Genomic DNA, 12,051 nt, shown 5'->3' with positions numbered 1-12,051 from the left:
CTGGGGCGCCACGTCACAGCGCCCTCCCGCTCCCGCCAGCCGCCGCGCGGGCCCGGAGCCGCCCGCTCCCGCCGGGATCGGCAGCGGCGCGGCGCTCACAGAGGCACGGCGTCGTTAAGGTTGGAAACGACCTCTGGGATCATCGAGTGCAACCTATGACCGTACAGCACCCTGTCCACTAAACCATGGCACAGAGTGCCACGTCCAGTCTTTCCTAAAACGCCTCCCGGGATGGCGACTCCCCCATCTCCCTGAACCTTCGGAGTCCCTTCTGATTTATAATCACCCTTTCTATGCAGAAATTCTTACTAATGTCCAACCTAAACCTCCCTGGTGCAGCTTAAGACTATATCCTATCCTGTCGCTGGTTCCCTGGGAAGTCCCTCCGCCCGTCACCGAGCAGGCTCTGCCATGGCAGTGTCCGAGGGTGGCACCCAGCCGTGAAAGTGACCAAGGCCAGGGCAAGATGACAAGGTCCACGCCCTGGCCCAAGCAGGGTCAGCCAGAGCAGGCTGCCTAGGTCCATGTCCAGTTGCATTTTTAGTATTTCAAAGGATGGAGACTCCAGAACCTCTGTGAGCAACCCAAGTCACTGTTTGACCATACTCAAAGTATAGGGGTTTTATGTTCACCTGGAGTGTCATGTGTTTTAATCTGTGTCCGTTGTGTCCTGTCACGGGGCAGCACTGAAGACAGTCTGGCTTCCTTGTCTTCCATCCATCAGGCGTTTATATATAGACTGATAAGATCTCCCTGATTCCCTCATCTTTCTCCAGGCTGTAGTTCCAGCTCTGTCAGCCCTTCCTCATAGGAGACATGCCCCAGTCCCTTCATCATCTTCATGGCCTTTTGTTGCACTCTCTCCAGTATGTCCATATCTTCCTTGTATTGGGGAATCCAGAAAACATTCCAGGTGTGCCTCGCCACTACTGAGCAAAGGGGAAGGATCGCCTCCCCTGACGTGGTGGCGATGCTTCCCCTAATCCCGCCCAGGATGCAGCTGGCCTGCTTTGCCATGTGGGTGCGTGATCCACCTGTTGTCCTTTTCTGCTTTCCAGCCACTGCAGCCCCAGCGTGCACTGGTGCACAGCGTTGTTTCTCCCCCAGTGCAGGTTTTGGTGTTTCCCCTTGCTGAAATTCATGAGATGTTTCTCAGCCCAGTTCTTCAGCCAGTTGGAGTGACTATGAAATGAGTAGCTCAGTGATGAGCTCTCTATGTCTGGTCTTGTTTGTGTGAAGATTTTTGGGAAGGACTCAGGATATGTCACCACTGTTTACATTTATGGTACATTGTGTTTTGATTACCTGAAAACTGTAATCTAGCATAGAGGTTGGAATGGTACTGTATCTTTATACAAGGTCTTTCAGGCTTCAGAATTCATGTTGCAAATATTGGAAAGTCTGTGTTACATGATACAGATAAATATTGCTATACTCTCCTCCTAGATAAAAACATGACATGCAAAGATATCAAGATCTGATTTTACAACTCAGATGAAGATCCTTTGGAGGTGCCAGGAAGCAGAAATATTGAGGGAGTTGAAGCCCTGTCTTTTTCCCCCTTCATTACTCTGCTTGGTGTGGTGTATGCCTCACGTCCTGTCATTATACAGCTTCTGTACAAATTTGCTTTCTCGTCATTATTATCACATCTTCCTTAAGAGGTATCAGTGACTTCTGCATGCTTCATGACTTTTGGAGTCTTCTGCCTTTGAATCTAGTTTTCTCTCCATATTTGCTGAACACTTAAAGCTTCAAATGAAACAGATTGAAGCTCTTAGGTATTCATTACCTCTGGAGATGACACTCCATGTTTCTCAGCAGGAACAACCAGAAGTAGAGACTCCTAAAACTTTGAGTGCAACTGACTTTGATCAAAGTTATATGACAAGACAAGGAAGAAGCTTGTAACAGAATCCAAAAATATCAGTGCCTAGGCACTTAAAATAAATCAATTTGAGAGCTTGCATGAATAAATTCTGGGCACTGCTGACTTTAAGAAACAAAATACAAAAAGGAAAATGAGTACAGAGGAAATTATAAATGTATATTCCTCAGAAATAAATTCTTTCTTTAAACGGAGAGTTAAGTGCTTTTGAAAGTAGTCTGTCACAGCTGTACTTACTTTTTTTTTGTTGTCATTTTGTTTTTGTTTAGCCAAGATGTTTATAGAGGAATTACTTAAATATGTAATAGTATCAATTGACATACTCTAAGTATTGAATGGTGCTTATCAAGAAATTGTTAAGAAAGCTTTTAAAGAACTCATGGATAATGTAATGAAGCCAAATTGTGTACTCTCTATTTTTTTTTTTCATATTCAAGATAATTCTGATTTAACCACTGATTAAAAATTATTTACCTTTTTATGAGACAGCCCATATCAAACAAAATCTGTTGCAGTATTTATACTCAATATGTAGATATGCAATGAAATCTCATAAGTGTTACTTTAAAATTCAGTGCTGTGTGATCTTTAAACTTTGGGGAACACAGTGTGTCTTGTAGAAATATTGCATAAAGGTATCATATTTAAGAGCTTAATTGGATAAATCCCAAAAGATCTTTGTAAGGCCAAATATAAAATTACCTGAAATGCAAACTAATCTATGGAAAAAGACTTTTCTGTGAAACAAGGTCAAATGTTACTGAGTGGTTAGCATGCACTTATAAGAACATCATACACTAGGGATAATTTAATTACTATAGCCACATTTCTGCTTTGCACTCTTTAAAGATACATTGCAAAGCTTAAGTTTATGTGTATTGAGTCTGTCACTCAGAATTTGAACATAGAGACAAATCTACAGATAATAAACTTTTCCTGACTTACATTTTGAGTAGGAGGCATGTTTGAAAATGGTGGATTAACCTGTTGTTTTAGAGTTGGAAAAGCTAATTTAATTGTGAATATCATTCTGCTAACTTATCGTTGAATTAAGAAATGGAAAACTTAACTGCAGACTGTGAAGAAATAGAGACGGTGCTAAATTGTGTGTGGGATTTGGTTTTTTCCTTAGGAAACAGATGGTTTTATGTTTGGATCTATTTCTGTATGGTAGCAGTGAAATGCTACATTGATTATGACTTTTAGCAATGGAGCTGGATTTGTTTAGTGAGGTAAGATTTTTAAGGTTTGGAATGTGTCTGATGAGGAAATCTGTTACAGCTGCTGCCAAATGCTATTTTTGTGAGAGGACAATTTGCAGTAGCAATGTTGACTGATGTCCTTCTGTGTTCATGTGTCGCAGCTCTTGACTTAGCGTGCTACAAAACATTTAATGAATGGAGGCCCTGTGCTGTACTCATGCATACTTGGTTTTTCCTTGCAATGTTTTTATGCAAAATCAGTCTGTCACTCACTTCTTACATGGCACTGACAGTCACTCTGTAGGGCAAATAAATATCCCATGTAAGCCTGGTTCGTTACCTTTTCAGAACCATACAAAACTCAAAATTAAGAAGGTTAGAGCCAAACAGATGGAAAATAATCCTTCAAAATTTAAAGTATTTTTTGGTCAGAATTCTAAATTACTGAATTCTTAACAACGAACACCAAAGAGTTCTAAACTTACTTGAGTATCTGTTATCTTTTAACAGGAAACATAGAAGAAAAAGAGACCAACACTAGTAGCTCTGTCCCTGTTGGTGTTTTATTTTCAAGATAAAAATTTACTGGATAAGATGGAGCCAATGTAGAACTTAGATGATTTCTGTGAAATCTCCTATATTAAGGACATATGTGTCCTTGGGAAGCTTTTTTCGCCTCATGAACTAATGAGAAAAACAGACTTGCTGAGGCTTGAGAGGAATATACTAAGGCTCACAGGAGTTGAGGCTGGTGAGGTTTTCCTTTTACAACATACAAAAGTCTACAGAGAAATGAAAATACCTCCAGTCCTCTGACTTTGGCTGTGCCTCCAGAATTTCCAAGGGCTATTAATGATTTTTGTAGCTCAGGATGTCAATCCATGAGTCTCTGCTCTGGATGTCACTTGCTGGAAGACACACTCCAGAATATACAGCCAGAGTAGAGGAAGTGGCTGTATTGCTGGAAAATATGAACAGATTCATCACATTTTTACTTTCCTTTAAACAGGCTTCCTCCTAAGTAGTGATTTGACAAGATAATTTGTTTTGGAGGTAACTCCATACAAAACTACTGTCTCAAGCTAAGTGCAGATGTAATCTGACTTTTTCTAGTTTTAAATTGGTCCCGTTAATATAAGTGGAGATTTCTTTACTCTGCTTTTCAAAGTGAACTTTAACATATAATGTGAGCAATTATCTTGTTCTATGATTGTAGTTAGCTGTTGGTGTTGATTTAATCTACTGATTGAAAGCTCACAGTACAAAAAAGAAGTAATTACATCATTCTTGTCCGTTCCTGTAAAACTGTAAAGAACTTAATACAGTTGCTACTGAAATCAGTTAAGAGACTGGTTGTCTCCAGTCATGACTGAATGAAACCCTAAATCATGGAACATACTGACATTAATAATGCTGTCAGAGAGAAAGGTTTAAGACTAGTGGAACTAAGATTTAAATCTGTTCTCTCTGGTAGACATCACTGAAATGTCTTATGTTCTGTGCTCAGCAGCACCTAAAACTGTAAAAAGTCACAGTCTCTGTTCAAAGGCATGAACATTACAGAAAGGCTAAGTGGCTCCTTGAAGTGGTTTTCAGTATTCCATTTGCAAGGATTTATTCTCTGCAAGAAATAAATCTTTGCCAAAAATGTATGTTTCAAAAGAAGTAATATTTAAAAAATAAATTAAAATAAAATCATAAGTTGAAGACAGTCCTACAGAACATGATAATTAAAATGTAATTTTAAGATAGTGGCTTATAGTAAACTCTTCATTAAAATTTATATGCCTAATAATTTTAATACAATTTATTTAAAATGATATCTGAGATTTTGTAAATTCTGAAGGAAAGAACATATATTTTCTCCAGTCTATAATTTTATATTTTGTTAGGAGTTCACGATAACTGTGAATGAACACACATGTATGCTTCTCATATAAAAGTGCTGCTAAACATCTGGGTGTTAATTTCCCACAAATACTCCTTTTTAGCAAGGCACTAAGTCTTGATAATTTCACCACCAAGAACCTGACAGTTACAGCAATTATATGTTCAACAGGAACACTTTAAAGAAGCTTTGTGGAGGCAATCATAAAATTGAAGAGAATTATGGAATGTTGGAAATTAAGAAAAAAAAGTAATTCCTGTGCCCTGACCTCTGTAAAAGGCCACACAGCTTTCAAAAGTTTAGAAGTGAGCTTACCAAACTTTTTGAAGACTCTGTTGTCTTGATGGAAAGATTTCATATTATGGAGCACCTCCTGATGTTCTTGGGCAGATCTTTATTGAGTGATTATTCTGATTGATGAATAATGATGACATTATATGCCACCTGTATTAACAGAAAATGCAGACTAGAAGAGGCTGGAAATTAACAAATCTATTCTTTTACAAGCAGTCCTTGGCAGATTTTAGGCTACCCACTTCTAGAAACAACATCTGATATTACAGTTTTTTTGCACATCCTTATCTGTCCTCACTGTCTCTTGTTTGCATATGGCCTTTTGATTCAAGGAATGCACTGATTCAGCACTTAATTATAATCAGCATCAAGGAGGAGACACTGAAGTCCACAGTCTCCCTCTTTCCACAAGCACAAGTCCTTAATATCAGTGAAGGTTCCTTCTGCACCATCTCTGTGACTTCCCTCTCTCACAGCTGGTTGCAGAGACCTTTGTCCCAGTTTCAAAATGCAAAGGAAAGGAGATTTTATCCCAAAGAGATTTCTTCTTGGCACTCAGTTTCTAGATCCTGTTCTTTGCTGATGTGTATACTCTGGTTTGCCAACAAGCCTTAAACTCTGAAGGGTCTGGGCCCAGGGCTGTTTTTTCCCCAGGACAGCTTCTATCAGTCCTATTCCTGGAATTTGTCTGCTCACTCACAATTCTTCTAATGTAATGGAAATTACACAATGGAAAATAGATAAATTTTAAAAATCAATGCTTAAATTTGTTTATCCAAGCTTGAATTGGGAAATATTTTTTAAAAACTTAAGAAATACTCCTTGTCTTTTTTGTTTTTATTTATTTAATGATACTGAACCTGAACTACTGAACTTGAACTACACTGTCACATTACCATGACACAGAGAAAAAGCAGCTTCTTTTTCAGGAGGGAAACTTACAGTTTCATGTCTTGAAGCACAAAATTAATTGGGTATGGTATGCAACAACTGTTAGCTTTCATTAAATTACCCAGGCGCCCATTATTAGATTTGACCCCAAAATTTGAATCACCTGTATCAAGGAAATCCATATTTTGACTGTACACAGGCTGAAGATTTCCTTTCCTTAGTCTTTCTTTCTTTCTCATCTTTCAGATGAGATCTTTCTATTGCACAGTTGGTGGAGGAAAAAGGTAAAGAACGGATTGCTTTAAATCTAGGCCAGTCACTGGGTGATCTTCATCTTTTCTAAAAGAAAAAATAGTCAGTACATGGCATTGCCTCTTTTAAATATTTGAAATAAGATGTAACTTTAGTTTTGTTATGGATCTTCATAATTATTTAGGATTACTGTTAATTATGCCTATTGATCTGAAATAATAAATAAACAAAAAATGTGTAAAGTTGCATGTAACAGATACTTTAAAAAAATATACGCATCCAGAGATCAAGCTGTAAATGATGAAAGAAAGAGATGTGAGAATAGCTTTGGGAGGTGTAACAATTCAGATATTAGCTGAAATATGGTCTGCAAATTTGGATGCAAAACAGAAGCAGAGGTGGGAGGCTCAGACCATGGCGACTGACAGCAGAAGGCTGCATTTGCTTTTATGTACTCAGGGAGATGAAAGTTAGAACAGGTAGCGACACAGTGACAACCTTAAAAGAGTAAATGGAATGGTGTTAGAAATGTCTTCCTAACTTTTGTGCCAACACTTTTTTCTCCATGTTAGAATTTACTGGAAAAGGCAACAGAAAGTTATGTTCTTGCTCTGTTTTTGCAAGCTGTCATTTATTACCCCTCAGATTTTCCATGATGAGAGTTCAAATTCTCACTTTTGAAGACCCTGGATATTCTCTATCCTCTAGGTTTTGCTTCCCTCCATTTCCCAGCTCACTCTACTCAATCCAACTGATGTGTTTTTCATCTTCTTCTTTACCTTTTACAGATTTTACCCACATTTCTTGAATTCTCTGGAGGGCTAAATTTGCTGTGTTACCAACCTCTTCTTTATGTCCTTCCTCAGAAAATGTTGTCCTGGAAACCCTAACCCTGTTCCCTCAGAAAAGCTAAGCAGAGTATTAAAGACTTAAAGTAGCGTTCAGACTATTACCCAATGGTGCAGAAGATTCACCAAGGTTTGGAAGAGAAGTAGTGCAGTGTGACTTGGAAGTGAGTAACTAAACACAGAAAGTAGATCACTCAGTAACTGAGATTTAAAGAAATGATATTTCAATAATTTTGCAGGAATGTCTGAGATAGTTTCAGAATATCCTCTGCAATTGAAACAGCAACTGTGTTAGTGGAAATCTAAGTGATACAGCAGGAGAAAAGCCAAATCACAGTTCAAAGATCAGCCAAGAGAAAATGTAAACAGGAGCAGTTGCCTATAAAAATGCTTCTGAAGAGCTCTGGAGGCTCCCTAATTAAAAAATGGCTAAATGCCAGAGAGAGAAAATGAGAACAGATAAGACCTACAGTGACAGTAGGACAATACATGGCAAATGCCAGAAAAAAGGATGGCAGAGGAAGAGCTGTCAGAGTAGATGGTGCCAGGACAATAGTTCTAACTATTGGTAGAGAGGTCTATAATCTGAAAGCTGCATCTCAAGAGAACATTTGTGAGCATGCTTGGACTATGAATCTGGAGATTTGCAATGCTGCTATTAAGTGTAAAATTAATTCAGAAGTAGAGATGACCGATTTCTAAAAAAAATTTTAAGGAGTTTTGAAGTAGCTGTGAAATGGAGCAGACTACCATTGTCATTAGTAACCCTAAGGGACTAATGTTTTTAAAATTAACAAATAATCAGGATCAGTTCCAAAGCCTTGCAGGTTACATAGGAAAAGACTTGGGTGTTATTTCCTTTTTTTTCCCAAACAAAAAGCTTTGTTTTTTAAATTGCAATAGAGGGAGAACTTTATTTTTCTCTGTGCTATGAAACTTTTTGTTTTCACCTAAAATTTCCATGGGCACTTTATGCATACCTAGGGACGTATAGAATACTCTTGAGCCTTAGAAATGCATCAGCTTTCCTTTAGAATATGTATCTGCTTGGTGCTGAAATTAAGCTGGCAAGTTCTTTTATTGTAGATCTCTGTACTATGTCTGTGGACTAAGCTTGAAGTTGAATTCCCCTCTTAATAGTCTCTGTCCCTTCAACATGTAAAAATGTATCACATATATCATATCAGGCTGAGGCAGTTGGGGTTGTTCAGCTTGGAGAAGAGGAAGCTCCAGTAGCAGCATTCCAGTACTTAAAGGGGACCTGCTGGAAAGATGGGAACAAGAGGTGATGGTTGAACTTGATGGCCTTTAAAGGCCCCTTCTAAAACAAAGTCTTCTATGATTCTAAGATACTACATTTGGGTTAAAAAGTTGAGTGTTTTGTTATATTGTAATAGTAACTGGACCTCATATCTGCTAACTGTACTTCCCTGCAGTTTTCAGGAGACCGGTGTTGTCAGTGAGAAATAGGTTGGCCTTGTTAATCCATGCCATTTTCTCTATATTTACTCTTCCTCTATTTGTATTAATAAGATCTTTAATTAACTAGGTTTAGATCCAATATTTTGAATGAGCTTGAGTATGTGTGACTGTAATATCCCTATTTTAGAGGAGGGACCCTATTTTGCACCTGAAATGGTGAATCACAACTTTAAAAAGACAGGGAGTTATACAAATACTAAGGGAAATAGATAATTGCAAGATCAACCATATGGTTCTGTTTATACCAATCTGGCATGTTTTGAGAGGTTTTAAGGTGAGATTCTTTACTCTTTCTCCTTGCAAGTAAGCAGAATGCAGCAACCTATAACTTTAGATTTCACCACACTCTAGTGTGCCCCAGAACACAGGGTTGTAACAGGGCCATAGAATCATAGAATCATAGAATGGCCTGGGTTTGAAGGGACCTTAAAGATTGTGTAGTCCAACCCCCTGCCATGGGTAGGGACATATGTCACTAGGCCAGCTTGCTCAGGGCCCCATCCAACCTGGCCTTGAACACTTCTAGAGATGGGACATTCTTGACTTCTCTGTTCCAGTGCCTCTCCATCCTCACAGTAAAAAATTTCTTCATAATATCCAATCCAAACCTACTCTTGGTTTAAAGCCATTAATGCTTGTCCTATCTTTAGAGACCCTTGTAAAAAGCTCCTCTCCAGCTTTCCAGTAGGCCCCCTTAAGGCACTGGAATGCTACTATAAGGTCTTCCTGGAGCCTTGTCTTTTACAGGCTGAGCAATGCCAATGCTCTCAGACTTTCCTCATAGGAGAGGTGTTCTGTCCCTCTGATCATCTTTATGGCCCTCCTCTGGGCTTGTTCAAATAGGTCAATGTCCTTCCTTTGCTGCAAACTGCAGAGCTGGATGTGTAATCCAGAATGGAGACTGTGAAATCAGCTTGTCCTTTTTTTGGGGTAATAGTAGTCTCTCAGGAAACTGAGCACAGAAGAAGGTAATTTTACTTTTAAATAGTCAGATCCTACTACATTAAATGACTCTCCTGTGGATATATTACTGAGATATAGTAATTGCTACATTGTTAGGGAAAGCCAAATATTGAAATACTTTGCAGCTCTCATTTGACTGTATTGTACTTGAAAGTGATCACTGAAGTGTGTTAAAAAGGAGTTATTGTAGCACATATTGAATACAAGTGTTAGTTGTCTTGCAACATTGTGCTACAGGATTGCAATAGGTGGGAACAGCTGAAGTCAATCCATGTTACGAAAATGGGGTTTATGTGGCACAAAATATGATTGCTTATTATAGAGCATTATTTCTCCTTGTGCCTTACTCATTTTGGTGTTCTGTCATTTCATGCCATTTAAATCAGCAACTTCTGTAAATTATTTTTGTGCAAAAGATGTATACCATGAATCTGGTTTCACCATTTATAAGGGATTTTTTTTTTTTTTAACAGAAGGAAAACTACAGTCCTTTCTTCATTTACTTTGTACTCTCTGAAGTCAAACTGCAAATGAGTCAAGCCACATATCTGAAAAGCAATGAGCAACTGAAGAAATAGTTTTGAAGGGGAGAGCTTTTTATTAACCTTTCTAACACCATCCTCAGAGGTGCTGGGGGTTCTCAGTTCTCATCAACTTCAAAGAGAATTCAGTGTTCAGTATTTCCTTGCAGAATTGGGGGTGCAGAAATGAGGGCCAGATGATAATGTGCTGATAGGATCACAAACACTGGTGAAAGGCAATGCTATATGTAAAAATGCATTTCTTTGCCGATTTTTAGTATGTCATGGATTGTGCAGTGACAAAAAATGGCATAAGATGGCAGTAAGAGATTGCAAAATAAAGTTGTTTGGAGTGACATATTCCAGTGAATCAACCCACTGTCTTGTAATAAGGATGACTGTATAACAAGCAAAAAATGGGGCTTGCTGGACTCCTTCAGGACGTAGTTTTCTAACTTTTTTTTGCATTTTTCTTTTCCTCAGAGGAAAATCTCCAGTTTATTTGACATTTATACTCTCTTATCTGATTGCGGGAAAATGGAATAGTTTTTCACACTTCATTGCCATCTGTGTGGAAGTGCTTGAAATTCACTGCTCATACTTTTTAAATCTGTGCTGTATGAAAATCACTCAAAATTTAGAGTTATATTAAATATGGTATCATGTGCTGATAGGAACAAAGTAGGGTGAAACAACCATGTCAGTAATGCACATGCAGCTTTACAGCCTTGCCAGCGAAGCAATGTGGACTAGGGGCTCTTAAGTTTATCCGCTGCTAAACTCCAGCATGGAGGACAGGCTACTGTGGGCTCAGACTTGTGTTGGAAGCTGTAGTCAAATCCCGGGAGGGTGGGGATGGTGAGCCCTGTGTGAAGTTTTGTTAGGTGGTTTCGTAACACCAAGGCTCTAGGGTCTTCTCATAACCTTCCAGTCCGGGGCTATGACCTGGAGACACACAGCTGCCTTCTCTTGGCTAGAGAAATGACTTTTGAATATGTAAATAGTTACTGCCTGTGATAACTATAAGAAAAATGGAGGGCTTTATTTCTGGAGACCGACTCCTGTAAGATTTGTCCAGTTTAAGAACGGCTAAGATAGAAAATGTATGGATAAATATAGGTGTGTAATTTCTCAGTGCTAATGATTTCATTAGGTCTGCGTTGAAATTTTCAATAACGACTTTACATTAGTGTATAAAGCTGTGTTCTGCAGCCCCAGTGTATACTTTAAGTTCCTCTCAAACAAAAAGATTCACATTTTCTGAATCCTTTCCAGTGGTGATGATGATAACATTTTTAGCTAGTGTTTTTTGTCCTTAGATCTGAAAGTGACTTATAAATGCACATATCTCTTATCAGAAAGGGCTTTATGTAATCAAAAAGAGTAAAATTAACATCAAGCAACCATGCCCAATAAATGTCTTCTCCAGTGATCTGTTTTAGTGGGGAAAGGTAGATGTGGAAGAGACCTTTATGTTTGTCAAGTTCATTATGACTTTAATCAACAAAATTATTCTTTTCAGCATCTGTTTTAATATGATTGCTAGTTATGTGGTTATGCATGATTTTTATCTGATATCTAAGCCAGAGGTCAAAGCACAAAACTGACATTTAGAAAGATGGTATGGATTTGTCGTGTTCCCTGAAGGCCTTGCTCTGTAAGCCAGGAGATGGATTGCAGATATGTGTATTTTCATCTTTCTCTGTAGTTCACATGTACCTGATTGCTTCCAATGGAGATTTCAACAATTTAGGAAATAAAAAAGCAAAAGTCGATTGATTTTCTTCAGTATTTTTTTTTAATAATGATGTTCCTGGGAAGG

The sequence above is a fragment of the Corvus hawaiiensis genome, chromosome 3, assembly GCF_020740725.1.
Source record: "Corvus hawaiiensis isolate bCorHaw1 chromosome 3, bCorHaw1.pri.cur, whole genome shotgun sequence".
Lineage (NCBI taxonomy): Eukaryota > Metazoa > Chordata > Aves > Passeriformes > Corvidae > Corvus > Corvus hawaiiensis.
The sequence above is the reverse complement of the archived record's forward strand: the minus strand, read 5'-3'. Positions refer to the sequence as shown.